The following is a 24,121-nucleotide window of genomic DNA, read 5'->3' as shown; positions in this document are numbered from 1 at the left end:
CACACATTACACACATTACACACCGCACACATTACACACATTACACACCGCACACATTACACACCGCACACATTACACACTGCACACATTACACACATTACACATTACACACTGCACACATTTTACACATTACACACTGCACACATTTTACACATTACACACTGCACACATTACACACATTACACACTGCACACATTACACACATTACACACATTACACACCGCACACATTACACACATTACACACCGCACACATTACACACCGCACACATTACACACTGCACACATTACACACATTACACATTACACACTGCACACATTTTACACATTACACACTGCACACATTTTACACATTACACACTGCACACATTACACACATTACACACTGCACACATTACACACATTACACACATTACACACCGCACACATTACACACATTACACACCGCACACATTACACACCGCACACATTACACACTGCACACATTACACACATTACACATTACACACTGCACACATTTTACACATTACACACTGCACACATTACACACACTGCACACATTACACACTGCACACATTACACACACTGCACACATTACACACTGCACACATTACACACATTACACACATTACACACATTACACACTACACACTGCACACATTTTACACATTACACACTGCACACATTACACACATTACACACATTACACACATTACACACATTACACACCGCACACATTGCACACCGCACACATTACACACTGCACACATTACACACACTGCACACATTACACACTACACACATTACACACACTGCACACATTACACACCGCACACATTACACACACTGCACACATTACACACCGCACACATTACACACACTGCACACACTACACACACTGCACACACTACACACACTGCACACATTACACACTACACACATTACACACTACACACACTGCACACATTACACACTACACACATTACACACTGCACACATTACACACATTACACATTACACATTAAACACTACACATACTGCACATTTTACACATTACACACATTACACACCGCACACATTACACACATTACACACTGCACACATTACACACATTACACACATTACACACCGCACACATTACACACATTACACACCGCACACATTACACACCGCACACATTACACACTGCACACATTACACACATTACACATTACACACTGCACACATTTTACACATTACACACTGCACACATTTTACACATTACACACTGCACACATTACACACATTACACACTGCACACATTACACACATTACACACATTACACACCGCACACATTACACACATTACACACCGCACACATTACACACCGCACACATTACACACTGCACACATTACACACATTACACATTACACACTGCACACATTTTACACATTACACACTGCACACATTTTACACATTACACACTGCACACATTACACACATTACACACTGCACACATTACACACATTACACACATTACACACCGCACACATTACACACATTACACACCGCACACATTACACACCGCACACATTACACACTGCACACATTACACACATTACACATTACACACTGCACACATTTTACACATTACACACCGCACACATTACACACATTACACACTGCACACATTACACACATTACACACTGCACACACTACACACACTGCACACACTACACACACTGCACACACTACACACATTACACACTACACACACTGCACACATTACACACTACACACATTACACACTACACACACTGCACACATTACACACTACACACATTACACACATTACACATTACACACTGCACACATTTTACACATTACACACTGCACACATTTTACACATTACACACTGCACACATTACACACATTACACACTGCACACATTACACACATTACACACATTACACACCGCACACATTACACACATTACACACCGCACACATTACACACCGCACACATTACACACTGCACACATTACACACATTACACATTACACACTGCACACATTTTACACATTACACACCGCACACATTACACACATTACACACTGCACACATTACACACATTACACACTGCACACACTACACACACTGCACACACTACACACACTGCACACACTACACACATTACACACTACACACACTGCACACATTACACACTACACACATTACACACTACACATTACACACCGCACACATTACACACTGCACACATTACACACATTACACATTACACATTAAACACTACACATACTGCACATATTACACATTACACACATTACACACCGCACACATTACACACATTACACACTGCACACATTACACACATTACACATTACACACTGCACACATTTTACACATTACACATGACTGATGGACTAGTGAATTGCGCTCCTGGTAACCTAATAAATAAGACACCACACACTGCGTGACATGGATTAAAATTTTGGCCACAGCAGCCCTTTATTTTTATAAGAAAAAACATCAACAAGAAAAAACAAGATTATCGGCCCAGAGATGTGGTTGTTATAAATCCCAGCCCCATATCCCCCTCCGCCGTGTACACCTAGCTCAAGGGGGAATCTGGGTATACCCCTTGATCATTTTCCTTGTGTCCGCTGAGCTCCTCCCCAGGGACCCATATTCCACTGTCTGCTGAGCTCCTCCCCAGGGACCCATATTCCACTGTCCGCTGAGCTCCTCCCCAGGGACCCATATTCCACTGTCCGCTGAGCTCTGGCCCAGGGACCCCATTAAAAACATAATTCTCCAACCAACAAAGAGGGGGTTTAAACAACCACATCCCGCCAAGACTCGCTCTTGTGACACCTTACAAGAGTGAGTTCCTCCACAACTTAATGGCTCGTTCTACTCCTTCTTGTATTCCCAACATCCATATATCAATGCCAATGTCATTAAGATGTACCTTATCATCTCTCGAAAAATGTTCCTTTGTATTTTCAAGCATCTGGTGACGTATGGCCACCCCTCCGTTTTCCAACACAAATTTTGTTATTTTTTTATTAACCTTTATCCTTGTATTATTGATGCGAGCCACTGATCGCGCTGTTCTCCACATTTGTCTAGCTACTATATCCGACCAGACCACCACTGTTTCTGGGTAAGACCTCCATAAATTCAACATATCGAGCTTTATGTTCCTAACTAAATGTCTTGATGTTCTTATTGCTAAATCATTACCACCTAAATGGATAAGTAAGACGCCCGGGGGCGATAGAACTCCACATGATACTGGATTTCTTTTAACAGCTGATGCCACTGCATTCCCCTCTTTCCTATCCATGTCACCCGTACCAAGGAACTGGGCAACCCCAACTGTTTGCCATTAGGCCTGACTGCTGCACGTAAGGCCCCCCAAAAAACAAATGAATGTCCCATGATCCAAACCAGGTATTGCTGTTCAGCTAAAACAAAAACAAAAACACAATTATCACACAATTGTCTAAATGAAGACACAACTACTATAAGATTACCAAAAAGTACACATATATATACATGTACGCCATTTATAATAAATGTAATCGAATGTAACTCTTAAATCTGCTCGATTCCCATCTCCCAATTTTTTTTTTTTTTTAACTATGTCAGGCCCTAAGCCCCATCTAGCCGCTTCTGTGGCTGCTCCTATCCTAAATGAGTGGGAAGTGAATGCATTTGGAGACTCTCCCAATATTGTCAGGCATTTTTTAAGAACTGCTGTGAATTGAAATTGTGACAATGACTTACAATCCTCATGAATTAGTAATGAACCTTGGATATTTGGCCTTATTGAGACATAGTTTCTAAAACAGATGACCGGGCAGGCCCTGGAACCGCTTAAAGGAAACAATGTGATCCATTTTCCTCTACCCTGTTGATCAGTTTTTGACTTTGCCAGAAAACATTCCAATCTGTCTGTGTACTGATGCATGTCCTCAGCTTGTAGACCCCGTCTGTCTGTGTACTGATGCATGTCCTCGGCTTGTAGACCCCCTCTGTCTGTGTACTGATGCATGTCCTCGGCTTGTAGACCCCGTCTGTCTGTGTACTGATGCACGTCCTCAGCTTGTAGACCCCGTCTGTCTGTGTACTGATGCATGTCCTCAGCTTGTAGACCCCATCTGTCTGTGTACTGATGCATGTCCTCAGCTTGTAGACCCCGTCTGTCTGTGTACTGATGCACGTCCTCGGCTTGTAGACCCCCTCTGTCTGTGTACTGATGCACGTCCTCAGCTTGTAGACCCCGTCTGTCTGTGTACTGATGCATGTCCTCAGCTTGTAGACCCCCTCTGTCTGTGTACTGATGCACGTCCTCGGCTTGTAGACCCCCACTTCTGGTGGAGCTACTCGACACTAACTCGCTGATTCTAAAAGCTCCAAAAAAGGCCAGTGTGAATGCACAACTAAAGAGTAACACTTCAAACGGACTGCTCCAGACTCGGCCTCGTACACTCAGTATCTGCTGCAATAACAGGAAAGAAATCGGACGCCGTTTATCTCTGGTCTTCTTACAACTTTTCCTGTAACCCTTTAGGGCCTGCTTAACTAAAAAATGCTTTGTGTAATCAGTGAAGTCGTGCAACTTAAACCAAAAGGCTAATCCTGACATTTTACTATCAATACTGGACAATGAAGTACCGTCCACAAAGGCCCTGCTAATGTAAAATAACAACAAGGAAACATTGTCATGTACACTGGCATCATGTGCCACTAGAGCACACAAGTCTTCCCATTCCCTCCATGCTGACTGGTGCCTCTGCCATGTGCTTACACCCACAGACCGTTCTATCAGAGCGTATGCGGTGTCACTGGCAGTGACCACAGAAAATCCGGACACTTCTTGCCTTGTACCTCTGCCATCGGGGCTAACGAACGGAATCTGTCCCACTGAAAACGAGACAGAGCATCAGCCACAGAATTGCACACACCGGGGACATGCACAGCTGTAATCTGACAATTTGACTTTAAACAGCGCAGCACTAGATGACGCAGCAACGTAACAACAGGCAGGGAAGAAGCTGATTGTTTGTTGATGACTTCTACAACTCCCAAGTTATCACAATGAAATCTCACTTTTCGGTTTTGGAAAATATTGCACCAAATTTCACAAGCAACCACTATGGGGAACAATTCAAGGAGGACTAAGTTTCGTGTTAACCCATTGTTTCTCCAACTCTCTGGCCACCTATCTGCACACCACTGTCCAGAACAATATGCTCCAAAACCAGTTGACCCCGCTGCATCAGTGTGGATGTCTAGATCAAAATTTGAAACCGGTGGTCTGATCCACAATGACCTCCCATTAAACTCCATTAAGAACTGTTCCCATACCGCCAGATCGTCCTTTAATGTTCTAGCCAGCCGCACAAAGTGATGTGGAAAGGTTATGCCTGAGGTAGCTGCAGCTAGGCGCCTACAAAAAACTCTACCCATTGGAATAATGCGACACGCAAAGTTCATTTTTCCTAACAGCGATTGTAGATCCTTTAATCTGATCTTACGGTGAGATCTAGCTTCTCTGACTGCCTCCAGCAGATCACTGACCTTGTCATCCGGTAATCTGCACTCCATGGCCTCACTGTCAATCAAAATTCCTAAAAACTTGATAAGTGTAGACGGGCCTTCTGTTTTATCTGATGCTAACGGTACTCCGAAACACTTAAAAACCGACTGAATCGCTGCCAATAATGAAGCACAAACAAATGACTTTGGTGGACCAATACATAGGAAATCATCTAGATAATGCAGGACAGAACGCACGCCGGCTTCCTTCTTTACTACCCACTCCAAAAATGTGCTAAATGATTCAAACAAGGAGCATGAGATGGAGCAGCCCATCGGTAAACACAAGTCTACATAAAACCTGCCACTGACAACCCAAGAGATGGAAGCTTTCTGGATGGACTGGTAGGAGTCTAAAGGCAGCTTCAATGTCTGTTTTTGCCATTAAAGCTCCTCTGCCGTACTTCTGAACCCATGCAATCGCTGTATCAAATGAAGTATACGAGACTGTGCAAAGCTCCTGATCGATTCCATCATTAACTGAGCTTCCATGAGGGAGGGACAGATGATGGATCAGCCTAAACTTATTGGGTTCCTTCTTTGGGACCACCCCCAATGGAGAGACCCTTAAGTTTTCTATTGGCATTTTGGGGAATGGGCCTGCCATGCGGCCCAGGTCAATTTCTTTGTTTAGTTTTGTGGAGACAATGTGAGAATATGTATAAGCTGAAGCAAGGTTACGAGAACAGGTTAATGGGCCTGAAGTAGATGGGATCTTAAAACCTTCTGAGAAACCCTCCCCCAGCAATTGTGCTGCTTTTCTATCTGGGTACCTGCTTAGATAGCCCACCATCTCCCCGAGTCTAATTGGGGTTTCCCCCTTTTTGGTTAATCTCTGCTGTTGGGGTTTTATTTCGTGTAAAGCATTTTGATAGGCTATGGTTTCCACTACAGAAGGTGCATTCATGTCTGTACCTGCATGTGTTTCCGAATCTGCACTGGCTATCATTGAACTGCCAGCAGCAACCTTTTCTGTTTGCTGCCGACAATCCGATTGCTGATGATCTGCCGACATAGCCCTGAAAGGGCTGATTAACCCCACGTGGCGCTGTCATGAGACGCATCCATAAACCAATATCTTTGTGATCCCAACGAATCCCTTGGCGACCAGCCTTTCGTTGGCGAAACTGCTCATCATAGCGCAGCCATGCTAAACCTCCATACACACGGTGCGCCTCCCCGATAGAATTCATGTAACAAAATAAGGCAGAGCAATGTTCAGGAGTTTTTTGGCCTATTACACTTGCTAATATGGCAAAAGCCTGGAACCAATTGCTAAATGTTTGGGGGATGAGACAATACCGTCTTTCTTGTTCCTCTCTTTTCCTCTCATCAAACCTTACTCTATCCAAGTTATATTTTTCTAAGGGCAATAATGAAAATATTTCCACATATTCGTCGGCCCAAATCTTCTCCCTAACCTCCTGTTTCAAATGAATTCCTAGAGGACCCTCAAAACATACATATAATTCTCCTTTTGCTGCATCAGATAATGTAACCCCTTGTGAAATTACTGCATCCTCCTGTGTCTCTGGATCAGCACACGACTGACTTACCACCTCCGATGTCCGGCGACCATTTCCACACCATGCAGCAATAGGAGAAGAAGTTATGGGTAAGCTAGACTGACTCAAAGCCTCCTTAACCCCTGACACTAATTGCTGTACTACTGAATTAAGATCCCATCCTACATTGCCGGGAACTGCACCCCCAACTGAGCCCACTGGACTTATTACAGGTGTTGTTACACTAGATATAGGACAAGAAAAAGTGTTCTCACCAATACCTGGCTGCGTCCTAGGTTGACCAGCCGTCCGTGACGTATTAGTTATAGTCTCTACAGCCCCTTCAATATTGAAGTGCTGCGTGCTGCTGCCCTCTACTGGGGAGTCGTTATCTGTGTTATAGTCATTGTGTGGAATCTCTGCTGAGTCTTGTAGCTGTAGATTTATTGCCTGACTCAAATCCTGAGCCGGCCGATGAAGTCTTTGTCTGGTTAAAGTTTTGCGCAGTTGTCTTTTTGGATTCCTACCACTCCTCGTGTAATGAGAACCCGGATCCGGAAATGTTGTGTGTCCTAAGCCCATCCCCCCGTGTTGGTTCATTTCCTGGGGTGAGGCCGTATGATGTCCTCTAGAATGATGCAAAGTTTGTTGAGGACGTTCTAAGGATTCATGGTGGGCTGTCGTCACGTCAGTTGTAGCTTGTGTGGCTGCTTCTCTGGCTGGCACCTCAGTAGAGCTGGACTTTCTCCTTGCACTTCTTGGTGTCTCTCTGGTTAGATGGTCGGGCTCTTTTCTCTGTCCCTTGTTATTCTTGTACTGTAGTTTCCTTCCTGGTTTGTAAGAAGGATCAGAGGCCGTGCTTCGCTTTGCTCTTTTCCTAGAAGTAACAGAAGGACTTATGATCCTATTGTGAGTCCTATTGGCCATTTCAGTAGTTAGTCTCTCAGGAGGTCTTGATCTTCTTAAAGTTTGATGTTCAGAAAGTTCAGAAGGGACAGATGCTGTATCCCGGGCACTCTTCTGCTGGTTCAGTCTTTGAGTCCAGGACAAAGGAATGACACCTTAACATGGGACCTATTTCTTATATGCCATATATGCCATTATATGCCATTCCCATTGAAGTCTATCCTTTCCTGTATGTTATTTCTATTGGTATGTGATACTGTTCCAACCACTGCCATTCCCATTGAAGTCTATCCTTTCCTGTATGTTATTTCTATTGGTATGTGATACTGTTCCAACCACTGCCATTCCCATTGAAGTCTATCCTTTCCTGTATGTTATTTCTATTGGTATGTGATACTGTTCCAACCACTGCCATTCCCATTGAAGTCTATCCTTTCCTGTATGTTATTTCTATTGGTATGTGATACTGTTCCAACCACTGCCATTCCCATCTGAATTTCATATTCTTCTAACTCTTTGTTCTTGGTTCACACCTGTCTATTTCTTCTGCATCTTAAGTAGTTCGTTTTGTAGCTGTGAAGTAGTCCAAATGTTTCTCTTAGTTTGTACTTACTAATTTACCCCTGGTGTGTTTCTCAGAGCTCTCTTCCTCTATCCCCCTCCCTTCTGCTCACACCTGAGTCATTTTCTAGGCCTCTAGAGTTGTATAAATATGTTTGCACAGGTCTGTTCTGACCATGGTCTGTGTGATTTGTTAAGTGGGATTTTCTAAGTGGGCAATCAGAAATATTCCAGAAATGTCCCAGAAGTGACCAGCAGGTGAGCGTTACCTCCTTAACTGTTTGTCACTTGCATTTTGTCCACTACACTCTTTCATATTCCCATATGTAAACCTTACTCTCACCATGTTCACCCATGCCCTCACAGTCTTTGCTCCACTCCTCCTCACTCTCCTTCGCTATCCCCCAACGCCAGCACTCGCCAAACAAATATTCATCTCCCCTTCCCTTTTACCTCCCCACCTGTCTTCATCTGCTGACCTGCTCCTAAATCTCAGGTCTCTCTTAATAACACGCAGATCATGCCGTCCACTCTCCTTCTCCCACCTGCTCTCCCTTTCTCTACTTCTCCTCACTGCTGGTGACATATCTCCCAATCCTGGACCCCCCCAGATGGGACACTGCTCTCTACCACCCCCCTATCGCTCCACCCTTACTAGTAACTACCGCAACCTCTCCAATATAAAACCCATCCCCCTCTCACCCACTCCGCCGCCCACTCTCTCTGGAGCGCTGTGGAATGCCCGTTCGGTCTGTAACAAACTGCACATCATTCACGACCTCTTTACCTCTAGCAACCTATCCCTTCTAGGCATCACTGAAACATGGCTGACACCATCCAACACTGCCTCCCCTGCTGCGCTGTGCTACGGTGGCCTTCACTTCTCCCATACTCCTCGCCCTGGCAATAGACAGGGTGGAGGAGTGGGCCTCCTTCTTTCTAACAACTGCAGCTTTAACCCAATCCCACCTCTACCCTCCCTTGTCCTGCCTTCCTTTGAAGTGCACTCTGTCCGCATCTATTCTCCTTCAAACCTCCAAGTGGCCATAATATACAGACCCCCAGGCCCTACCACTTCCTTTATCGACCAGTTCTCGGCCTGGCTTCTACACTTTCTCTCTGCTGACATTCCCACTATCATCATGGGTGACTTCAACATCCCCACTGACACTCGCCAGTCAGCAGCCTCCAAACTCCTCTCCCTTGCTTCATCTTTTGGTCTATCTCAGTGGTCCACCTCCGCCACCCATAAAGATGGACACACATTAGACCTTATCTTCACCCGTCTTTGCTCTCTATCTAACCTCACTACCTCCCCTCTCCCTTTATCTGACCACCATCTATTGACCTTCTCTGTTCTGTCCTCCTCACCTGCCCCTCCTGTCCAGCACGTATCACACCCTCGCAGAAACCTCGCACACGTCAACATACACACCCTTTCTGACTCTATCCTACCACTGTCCTCCATAACTTCAGTGCACGACACAAACCGTGCCACCACTTTCTACAACACCACTCTCACATCAGCTATTGATTCAGTCGCTCCCCTTGTGCACGGCAGAGTGAGACAAATCAATAGACAACCCTGGCACAACAGCCTCACTAAAAAACTGCGGCAAGTGTCTAGGGCTGCAGAGCGGCGCTGGAAGAAAACGCACTCCCAGGAAGACTTCACCACATTCAAAAATGCAATTCACACATTTCGCTTGGCCCTTACCTCGGCTAAACAGGAATACTTCAGAAACCTCATATCCTCTTTAACACACAACCCCAAACAGTTATTCAATACTTTCAACTCCCTCCTTCGCCCACCACTGCCCCCTCCAACCTCCCTCATTTCCGCAGAAGAATTTGCCACATATTTCAAAGAAAAGATCGACCAAACCAGACAAGTCTTTTCTGCTCAACCACCACAACCCCTTCATATAACAGACCACTGCTCCTCCCCCATAAACTTCCTCTCCACTATCACCGAAGGAGAGCTTGCACATCTTCTCTCAAAAGCGCACCTCACCACCTGCGCACGTGATCCCATCCCAACCCACCTCCTCCCCAACCTCACCACTATCCTAATTCCAGCATTAACCCATCTCTTCAACCTATCTTTAACAACTGGTACCTTCCCTTCTGCCTTTAAACATGCAACAGTCACACCCATCCTAAAGAAACCTTCCCTCGACCCAACCTCTGCTGCCAGCTATCGCCCCATATCGCTACTCCCATTCGCCTCAAAACTCCTGGAACAGCATGTCCATGCTGAAATTTCCTCCCACCTCTCCTCTAACTCTCTCTTTGACAACCTACAGTCCGGCTTCCGTCCACATCATTCCACTGAAACTGCCCTGACAAAAATCACAAATGACTTACTGCCAAAGCTAACACCCACTTCTCTATACTCCTACTTCTAGACCTATCCTCAGCTTTTGACACTGTTGACCACTCCCTGCTACTACAGATCCTCTCTTCCCTTGGTGTCAGAGACCTCGCCCTCTCTTGGATCTCTTCATACCTCTCCAACCGCACTTTTAGTGTCTCCCACTCCCACACAACCTCTTCATCCCGTCCTCTTTCTGTTGGTGTCCCTCAAGGCTCTGTCCTGGGACCATTACTTTTTTCTATCTATACATTTGGCCTGGGACAACTCATAAAGTCCTATGGCTTCCAGTACCACCTATATGCCGATGACACTCAGATCTACCTCTCTGGCCCAGATGTCATATCTCTGCTGTCCAGAATCCCAGAGTGCCTATCGGCTATATCTTCCTTCTTCTCCTCTCGCTTCCTAAAGCTCAATGTGGCCAAAACTGAACTGATCATCTTTCCTCCATCTCACCTACACTCTCTACCTGATCTATCTATTACAATAAATAACATCACGCTCTCCCCAGCACCCAAAGTTCGGTGCCTCGGAGTGACCTTTGACTCTGCCTTGTCCTTCATACCACACATTCAATCCCTCACCACCTCCTGTCGTCTTCAACTCAAAAATATTTCCAGAATCCGTCCCTTCATCAATTCTCAATCTACAAAAATGCTAGTGCATGCTCTCATAATCTCCCGCCTCGACTACTGCAACATCCTCCTATGTGGTCTCCCTGCTAACACGCTCGCCCCTCTCCAGTCCATCCTTAATGCTGCTGCCCGACTGATCCACCTCTCGCCTCACTACCACCCCGCTTCTCCTCTCTGCATGTCCCTTCACTGGCTCCCAATCTCCCATCGTATCCAATTCAAACTACTAACCCTGACCTACAAAGCCATCCACAAATTGTCTCCTCCATATATCTCTGAACTAATCTCTCGCTACACTCCAAAACGTAATCTCCGGTCCTCCCAAGATCTCCTTCTATCCTCCTCTCTCATTCGCTCCTCATGCAACCGCCTCCAAGACTTCTCCCGAACATCCCCAGTCTTCTGGAACTCACTGCCTCAACACGTCAGACTATCTACTACACTTGCAAACTTCAAACGGAACCTAAAGACTCATCTGTTCAGAAATGCCTATAACCTTGAATGACCTCACTGCCCCACCACCGTGCGGAGCTGCCGCCCCACCACCGTGCGGAGCTGCCGCCCCACCACCGTGCGGAGCTGCCGCCCCACCACCGTGCGGAGCTGCCGCCCCACCACCGTGCGGAGCTGCCGCCCCACCACCGTGCGGAGCTGCCGCCCCACCTACACCCCACCTACTGTCTCCTCCCCATAATCCTATAGAATGTAAGCCCGCAAGGGCAGGGCCCTCTTCCCTCTGTACTAGTCTGTCTACTGTAACTTGTATATGTATTTTGTATGTAACCCCCTCATGTACAGCACCATGGAATCAATGGTGCTCTATAAATAAATAAATAATAATAATAATAATATGGCCCCTGCCCCCATCTCTCCTCCTGCTCGCTGACCCCCCCACCACATTCCTTAGGTAAAAACCCCATCCCTTACTCCTTAACCCTTTCCTGGATCTATCACTGCCTCAGTCATGTACGTTACGGCTATCTGCCTTCACTCTGCTTTACACACTGCACACATTTTACACATTACACACCGCACACATTACACACATTACACACTGCACACATTACACACATTACACATTACACACATTACACACTGCACACACTGCACACACTGCACACATTACACACTGCACACATTTTACACATTACACACATGACTGATGGACTAGTGAATTGCGCTCCTGGTAACCTAATAAATAAGACACCACACACTGCGTGACATGGATTAAAATTTTGGCCACAGCAGCCCTTTATTTTTTATAAGAAAAAACATCAACAAGAAAAAACAAGATTATCGGCCCAGAGATGTGGTTGTTATAAATCCCAGCCCCATATCCCCCTCCGCCGTGTACACCTAGCTCAAGGGGGAATCTGGGTATACCCCTTGATCATTTTCCTTGTGTCCGCTGAGCTCCTCCCCAGGGACCCATCTATTCCACTGTCCACTGAGCTCCTCCCCAGGGACCCATATTCCACTGTCCGCTGAGCTCTGGCCCAGGGACCCCATTAAAAACATAATTCTCCAACCAACAAAGAGGGGGTTTAAACAACCACATCCCGCCAAGACTCGCTCTTGTGACACCTTACAAGAGTGAGTTCCTCCACAACTTAATGGCTCGTTCTACTCCTTCTTGTATTCCCAACATCCATATATCAATGCCAATGTCATTAAGATGTACCTTATCATCTCTCCAAAAATGTTCCTTTGTATTTTCCAGCATCTGGTGACGTATGGCCACCCCTCCGTTTTCCAACACAAATTTTGTTATTTTTTTATTAACCTTTATCCTTGTATTATTGATGCGAGCCACTGATCGCGCTGTTCTCCACATTTGTCTAGCTACTATATCCGACCAGACCACCACTGTTTCTGGGTAAGACCTCCATAAATTCAACATATCGAGCTTTATGTTCCTAACTAAATGTCTTGATGTTCTTATTGCTAAATCATTACCACCTAAATGGATAAGTAAGACGTCCGGGGGCGGTAGAACTCCACATGATACTGGATTTCTTTTAACAGCTGATGCCACTGCATTCCCCTCTTTCCTATCCATGTCACCCGTGCCAAGGAACTGGGCAACCCCAACTGTTTACCATTAGGCCTGACTGCCGCACTTAAGGCCCCCCAAAAAACAAATGAATGTCCCATGATCCAAACCAGGCATTGCTGTTCAGCTAAAACAAAAAACAAAAAACACAATTATCACACAATTGTCTAAATGAAGACACAACTACTATAAGATTGCCAAAAATGTACACATATATATATATATACATGTACGCCATTTATAATAAATGTACCCATATATATACATGTACGCCATTTATAATAAATGTAATCTAATGTAGCTCTTAAATCTGCTCGATTCCCATCTCCCGATTTTTTTAACTATGTCAGGCTCTAAGCCCCATCTAGAGCTTCTGTGGCTGCTCCTATCCTAAATGAGTGTGAAGTGAATGCATTTGGAGACTCTCCCAATATTGTCAGGCATTTTTTAAGAACTGCTGTGAATTGAAATTGTGACAATGACTTACAATCCTCATGAATTAGTAATGAACTTTGGATATTTGGCCTTCTTGAGACATAGTTTCTAAAACAGATGACCGGGCAGGCCCTGGACCCGCTTAAAGGAAACAATGTGATCCATTTTCCTCTACCCTGTTGATCAGTTTTTGACTTTGCTAGAAAACATTCCAATCTGTCTGTGTACTGATGCATGTCCTCAGCTTGTAGACCCCCTCTGTCTGTGTACTGATGCATGTCCTCAGCTTGTAGACCCCGTCTGTCTGTGTACTGATGCACGTCCTCGGCTTGTAGACCCCCTCTGTCTGTGTACTGATGCACGTCCTCGGCTTGTAGACCCCATCTGTCTGTGTACTGATGCACGTCCTCGGCTTGTAGACCCCGTCTGTCTGTGTACTGATGCACGTCCTCGGCTTGTAGACCCCCTCTGTCTGTGTACTGATGCATGTCCTCAGCTTGTAGACCCCCTCTGTCTGTGTACTGATGCATGTCCTCGGCTTGTAGACCCCCTCTGTCTGTGTACTGATGCACGTCCTCGGCTTGTAGACCCCCACTTCTGGTGGAGCTACTCGACACTAACTCACTGACTCTAAAAGCTCCAAAGAAGGCCAGTGTGAATGCACAACTAAAGAGAAACACTTCAAAGGGACTGCTCCAGACTCGGCCTAGTACACTCAGCATCTGCTGCAATAACTGGAAAGAAATCGGACGCCGTTTATCTCTGGTCTTCTTACAACTTTTCCTGTAACCCTTTAGAGCCTGCTTAACTAAAAAATGCTTTGTGTAATCAGTGAAGTCGTGCAACTTAAACCAAAAGGCTAATCCAGACATTTTACTATCAATACTGGACAATGAAGAACCATCCACAAAGGCCCTGCTAATGTAAAATAACAACAAGGAAACATTGTCATGTACACTGGCATCATGTGCCACTAGAGCACACAAGTCTTCCCATTCCCTCCATGCTGACTGGTACCTCTGCCATGTGCTTACACCCACAGACCGTTCTATCAGAGCGTATGCGGTGTCACTGGCAGTGACCACAGAAAATCCGGACACTTCTTGCCTTGTACCTCTGCCATCGGGGCTAACGAACGGAATCTGTCCCACTGAAAACGAGACAGAGCATTAGTCCCAGAATTGCAAACACCGGGGACATGCACAGCTGTAATCTGACAATGTGACTTTAAACAGCGCAGCACTAGATGACGCAGCAACGTAACAACAGGCAGGGAAGACGCTGATTGTTTGTTGATGACTTCTACAACTCCCAAGTTATCACAATGAAATCTCACTTTTCGGTTTTGGAAAATATTGCACCAAATTTCACAAGCAACCACTATGGGGAACAATTCAAGGAGTACTAAGTTTCGTGTTAACCCATTGTTTCTCCAACTCTCTGGCCACCTATCTGCACACCACTGTCCAGAACAATATGCACCAAAACCAGTTGACCCCGCTGCATCAGTGTGGATGTCTAGATCAAAATTTGAAACCGGTGGTCTGATCCACAATGACCTCCCATTAAACTCCATTAAGAACTGTTCCCATACCGCCAGATCGTCCTTTAATGTTCTAGCCAGCCGCACAAAGTGATGTGGAAAGGTTATGCCTGAGGTAGCTGCAGCTAGGCGCCTACAAAAAACTCTACCCATTGGAATAATGCGACACGCAAAATTCATTTTTCCTAACCGCGATTGTAGATCCTTTAATCTGATCTTACGGTGGGATCTAGCTTCTCTGACTACCTCCAGCAGATCACTGACCTTGTCATCCGGTAATCTGCACTCCATGGCCTCACTGTCAATCAAAATTCCTAAAAACTTGATAAGTGTAGACGGGCCTTCTGTTTTATCTGATGCTAACGGTACTCCGAAACGCTTAAAAACCGACTGAATCGCTGACAATAATGAAGCACAAACAAATGGCTTTGGTGGACCTATACATAGGAAATCATCTAGATAATGCAGGACAGAACGCACGCCGGCTTCCTTCTTTACTACCCACTCTAAAAATGTGCTAAATGATTCAAACAAGGAGCATGAGATGGAGCAGCCCATCGGTAAACACAAGTCTACATAAAACCTGCCACTGACGACCCAAGAGATGGAAGCTTTCTGGATGGACTGGTAAGAGTCTAAAGGCAGCTTCAATGTCTGTTTTTGCCATTAAAGCTCCTCTGCCGTACTTCTGAACCCATGCAATCGCTGTATCAAATGAAGTATACGAGACTGTGCAAAGTTCCTGATCGATTCCATCATTAACTGAGCTTCCATGAGGGAAGGACAGATGATGGATCAGCCTAAACTTATTGGGTTCCTTCTTTGGGACCACCCCCAATGGAGAGACTCTTAAGTTTTCTATTGGCATTTTGGGGAATGGGCCTGCCATGCGGCCCAGGTCAATTTCTTTGTTTAGTTTTGTGGAGACAATGTGAGAATATGTATAAGCTGAAGCAAGGTTACGAGAACAGGTTAATGGGCCTGAAGTAGATGGGATCTTAAAACCTTCTGAGAAACCCTCCCCCAGCAATTGTGCTGCTTTTCTATCTGGGTACCTGCTTAGATAGCCCGCCATCTCCCCGAGTCTAATTGGGGTTTCCCCCTTTTTGGTTAATCTCTGCTGTTGGGGTTTTATTTCGTGTAAAGCATTTTGATAGGCTATGGTTTCCACTACAGAAGGTGCATTCATGTTTGTACCTGCATGTGTTTCCGAATCTGCACTGGCTATCATTGAACTGCCAGCAGCAACCTTTTCTGTTTGCTGCCGACAATCCGATTGCTGATGATCTGCCGACATAGCCCTGAAAGGGCTGATTAACCCCACGTGGCGCTGTCATGAGACGCATCCATAAACCAATATCTTTGTGATCCCAACGAATCCCTTGGCGACCAGCCTTTCGTTGGCGAAACTGCTCATCATAGCGCAGCCATGCTAAACCTCCATACACGCGGTGCGCCTCCCCGATAGAATTCATGTAACAAAATAAGGCAGAGCAATGTTCAGGAGTTTTTTGGCCTATTACACTTGCTAATATGGCAAAGGCCTGGAACCAATTGCTAAATGTTTGGGGGATGAGACAATACCGTCTTTCTTGTTCCTCTCTTTTTCTCTCATCAAACCTTACTCTATCCAAGTTATATTTTTCTAAGGGCAATAATGAAAATATTTCCACATATTCGTCGGCCCAAATCTTCTCCCTAACCTCCTGTTTCAAATGAATTCCTAGAGGACCCTCAAAACATACATATAATTCTCCTTTTGCTGCATCAGATAATGTAACCCCTTGTGAATTTACTGCGTCCTCCTGTGTCTCTGGATCAGCACACGACTGACTTACCACCTCCGATGTCCGGCGACCATTCCCGCACCATGCAGCAATAGGAGAAGAAGTTATGGGTAAGCTAGACTGACTCAAAGCCTCCTTAACCCCTGACACTAATTGCTGTACTACTGAATTAAGATCCCATCCTACATTGCCGGGAACTGCACCCCCAACTGCGCCCACTGGACTCATTACAGGTGTTGTTACACTAGATATAGGACAAGAAAAAGTGTTCTCACCAATACCTGGCTGCGTCCTAGGTTGACCAGCCGTCCGTGACGTATTAGTTATAGTCTCTACAGCCCCTTCATTATTGAAGTGCTGCGTGCTGCTGCCCTCTAGTGGGGAGTCGTTATCTGTGTCATAGTCATTGTCTGGAATCTCTTCTGAGTCTTGTAGCTGTAGATTTATTGCCTGACTCCAATCCTGAGCCGGCCGAAGAAGTCTTTGTCTGGTTAAAGTACTTTTGCGCAGTTGTCTTTTTGGATTCCTACCACTCTTCGTGTAATGAGAACCCGGATCCGGAAATGTTGTGTGTCCTAAGCCCGTCCCCCCGTGTTGGTTCATTTCCTGGGGTAAGGCCGTATGATGTCCTCTAGAATGATACCAAGTTTGTTGAGGAAGTTCTAAGGATCCATCGTGGGCTGTGGTCACGTCAGTTGTAGCTTGTGTGGCTGCTTCTCTGGCTGGCACCTCAGTAGAGCTGGACTTTCTCCTTGCACTTCTTGGTGTCTCTCTGGTTAGATGGTCGGGCTCTTTTCTCTGTCCTTTGTTATTCTTGTACTGTAATTTCCTTCCTGGTTTGTAAGCAGGATCAGAGGCCGTGCTGCGCTTTGCTCTTTTCCTAGAAGTAACGGAAGGACTTATGATCCTATTGTGAGTCCTATTGGCCATTTCAGAAGTTAGTCTCTCAGGAGGTCTTGATCTTCTTAGAGTTTGATGTTCAGAAAGTTCAGAAGGGACAGATGCTGTATCCCGGGCACTCTTCAGCAATTCGTCTAGCTGGGCCTGAATCCATTCGGGCCTACACGTCAAAGCCGCGGCCTGAACGCTCTTCAGCAAGGCATCCATACTGCTGGTTCAGTCTTTGAGTCCAGGACAAAGGAATGACACCTTAACATGGGACCTATCTCTTATATGGCCCCTGCCCCCCCCCCCCCCCCCCCCCCCCCCCGTCTCTCCTCCTGCTCACTCACCCCCCCCCCCCCACCGCATTCCTTAGGTAAAACCCCCATCCCTTACTCCTTAACCCTTTCCTGGATCTATCACTGCCTCAGTCATGTACGTTACGGCTATCTGCCTTCACTCTGCTTTACACACATTACACACTGCACACACTGCACACATTACACACTGCACACATTTTACACATTACACACTGCACACATTACACATTACACACTGCACACATTACACACTGCACACATTTTACACATTACACACTGCACACATTACACACATTACACACTGCACACATTACACACATTACACACATTACACACATTACACACATTACACACCGCACACATTGCACACCGCACACATTACACACCGCACACATTACACACTGCACACATTACACACATTACACACTGCACACATTACACACATTACACACATTACACACATTACACACATTACACACATTACACACCGCACACATTGCACACTGCACACATTACACACCGCACACATTACACACTGCACACATTACACACCGCACACATTACACATTACACACTGCACACATTACACATTACACATTACACACCGCACACATTACACACATTACACACATTACACACTGCACACATTACACACATTACACACATTACACACATTACACACACCGCACACATTACACACCGCACACATTACACACCGCACACATTTTACACATTACACACTGCACACATTACACACATTACACACATTACACACATTACACACTGCACACATTACACACATTACACACATTACACACTGCACACATTACACACTGCACACATTTTACACATTACACACTGCACACATTACACACATTACACACTGCACACATTACACACATTACACACATTACACACTGCACACATTACACACATTACACACATTACACACCGCACACATTACACACCGCACACATTACACACCGCACACATTACACACCGCACACATTACACACCGCACACACCGCACACATTACACACATTACACACATTACACACATTACACACATTACACACATTACACACCGCACACATTGCACACCGCACACATTACACACCGCACACATTACACACTGCACACATTACACACCGCACACATTACACATTACACACTGCACACATTACACATTACACATTACACACCGCACACATTACACACATTACACACATTACACACTGCACACATTACACACATTACACACATTACACACATTACACATTACACACATTACACACCGCACACATTACACACCGCACACATTACACACCGCACACATTACACACCGCACACATTACACACCGCACACATTACACACTGCACACATTACACACATTACACACTGCACACATTACACACATTACACACATTACACACATTACACACATTACACACATTACACACATTACACACCGCACACATTGCACACCGCACACATTACACACCGCACACATTACACACTGCACACATTACACACCGCACACATTACACATTACACACTGCACACATTACACATTACACACCGCACACATTACACACATTACACACATTACACACTGCACACATTACACACATTACACATTACACACATTACACACATTACACACATTACACACCGCACACATTGCACACCGCACACATTACACACCGCACACATTACACACTGCACACATTACACACCGCACACATTACACATTACACACTGCACACATTACACATTACACATTACACACCGCACACATTACACACATTACACACATTACACACTGCACACATTACACACATTACACACATTACACACATTACACACACCGCACACATTACACACCGCACACATTACACACCGCACACATTTTACACATTACACACTGCACACATTACACACATTACACACATTACACACATTACACACTGCACACATTACACACTGCACACATTTTACACATTACACACTGCACACATTACACACATTACACACTGCACACATTACACACATTACACACATTACACACTGCACACATTACACACATTACACACATTACACACCGCACACATTACACACCGCACACATTACACACCGCACACATTACACACTGCACACATTACACACATTACACATTACACACATTACACACATTACACACATTACACACTGCACACATTACACACTGCACACATTTTACACATTACACACTGCACACATTACACACATTACACACTGCACACATTACACACATTACACACATTACACACTGCACACATTACACACTGCACACATTTTACACATTACACACTGCACACATTACACACATTACACACTGCACACATTACACACATTACACACATTACACACTGCACACATTACACACATTACACACATTACACACCGCACACATTACACACCGCACACATTACACACCGCACACATTACACACCGCACACATTACACACCGCACACATTACACACCGCACACACCGCACACATTACACACATTACACACATTACACACATTACACACATTACACACCGCACACATTGCACACCGCACACATTACACACCGCACACATTACACACTGCACACATTACACACCGCACACATTACACATTACACACTGCACACATTACACATTACACATTACACACCGCACACATTACACACATTACACACATTACACACTGCACACATTACACACATTACACACATTACACACATTACACACTGCACACATTACACACATTACACACATTACACACCGCACACATTACACACCGCACACATTACACACCGCACACATTACACACTGCACACATTACACACATTACACACATTACACACTGCACACATTACACACATTACACACATTACACACATTACACACATTACACACATTACACACATTACACACCGCACACATTGCACACCGCACACATTACACACTGCACACATTACACACCGCACACATTACACATTACACACTGCACACATTACACATTACACATTACACACCGCACACATTACACACATTACACACATTACACACTGCACACATTACACACATTACACACATTACACACATTACACACACCGCACACATTACACACCGCACACATTACACACCGCACACATTTTACACATTACACACTGCACACATTACACACATTACACACATTACACACATTACACACATTACACACACCGCACACATTACACACCGCACACATTTTACACATTACACACTGCACACATTACACACATTACACACATTACACACATTACACACTGCACACATTACACACATTACACATTACACACATTACACACATTACACACATTACACACTGCACACATTACACACTGCACACATTTTACACATTACACACTGCACACATTACACACATTACACACTGCACACATTACACACATTACACACATTACACACTGCACACATTACACACATTACACACATTACACACCGCACACATTACACACCGCACACATTACACACCGCACACATTACACACCGCACACATTACACACCGCACACACCGCACACATCACACACCGCACACATCACACACCGCACACATCACACACACCTGGGTCTCTGGATGGATCCGGTGGAGGCTGCGGCCGCTCCCTGCGATCTTTCTCTGCTCATCAGATGAATGAGGTCAGACATCATCCAATCAGAGCTCAGCCGCCTCCTCACATCCTGCGCTCCACGTCTCCTCTGACTACAACTCCCATCATCAGCACCAGGAGAAGACGAGCTGCAAATCACACACTGCACACACTGATATACACACTGCACACACCGATATACACACTGCACACACCGATATACACACTGCACCCACCGATATACACACTGCACCCACCGATATACACTGCACCCACCGATATACACACTGCACACACCGATATACACACTGCACACACAGATATACACACTGCACACACCGATATACACACTGCACCCACCGATATACACACTGCACACACCGATATACACACTGCACACACAGATATACACACTGCACACACCGATATACACACTGCACACACCGATATACACACTGTCTGCACACACCGATATACACACTGTCTGCACACACAGATATACACACTGCACACACCGATATACACACTGCACACACCGATATACACACTGCACACACCGATATACACACCGATATACACACTGCACACACCGATATACACACTGCACACACCGTTATACACACTGCACACACAGATATACACACTGCACACACCGATAAACACACTGCACACACCGATATACACACCGATATACACACTGCACACACCGATATACACACTGCACACACCGTTATACACACTGCACACACAGATATACACACTGCACACACCGATATACACTGCACATACCGATATACACACTGCACATACCGATATACACACTGCACACACCGATATACACACTGCACACACCGATATACACACTGCACACACCGATATACACACTGCACACACCGATATACACACTGCACACACCGATATACACACTGCACACACCGATATACACACTGCACACACCGATATACACACTGCACACACCGATATACACACTGCACACACCGATATACACACTGCACACACCGATATACACACTGCACACACAGATATACACACTGCACACACCGATATACACACTGCACACACCGATATACACACTGTCTGCACACACCGATATACACACTGTCTGCACACACCGATATACACAGTGCACATACCGATATACACACTGCACACACCGATATACACACTGCACACACCGATATACACACTGCACACACCGATATACACACTGCACACACCGATATACACACCGATATACACACTGCACACATTACACACATTACACATTACACACATTACACACATTACACACTGCACACATTACACACTGCACACATTTTACACATTACACACTGCACACATTACACACATTACACACATTACACACTGCACACATTACACACATTACACACATTACACACCGCACACATTACACACCGCACACATTACACACCGCACACATTACACACCGCACACATTACACACCGCACACATCACACACCGCACACATTACACACCGCACACATCACACACACCTGGGTCTCTGGATGGATCCGGTGGAGGCTGCGGCCGCTCCCTGCGATCTTTCTCTGCTCATCAGATGAATGAGGTCAGACATCATCCAATCAGAGCTCAGCCGCCTCCTCACATCCTGCGCTCCACGTCTCCTCTGACTACAACTCCCATCATCAGCACCAGGAGAAGACGAGCTGCAAATCACACACTGCACACACTGATATACACACTGCACACACCGATATACACACTGCACACACCGATATACACACTGCACCCACCGATATACACACTGCACCCACCGATATACAC

General features: G+C 45.4%; 1 protein-coding gene across 1 annotated transcript in view; it reads right to left on the bottom strand.

Annotated features, from left to right (window-relative positions):
* RPS6KL1 (ribosomal protein S6 kinase like 1) overlaps positions 1 to 22,372 on the bottom strand; it is a 62,480-nt gene extending 40,108 nt beyond the window's left edge. The window contains 1 exon segment of the mRNA XM_075332686.1: positions 22,270 to 22,372. The gene's annotated coding sequence lies outside the window, so the exon portion shown is untranslated.
* Between the last annotated feature and the right edge of the window lie 1,749 nt (positions 22,373 to 24,121).

This window comes from Anomaloglossus baeobatrachus, unplaced genomic scaffold (genome assembly GCF_048569485.1).
Source record: "Anomaloglossus baeobatrachus isolate aAnoBae1 unplaced genomic scaffold, aAnoBae1.hap1 Scaffold_431, whole genome shotgun sequence".
Lineage (NCBI taxonomy): Eukaryota > Metazoa > Chordata > Amphibia > Anura > Aromobatidae > Anomaloglossus > Anomaloglossus baeobatrachus.
This window is presented reverse-complemented; position numbering and strand designations above follow the sequence as displayed.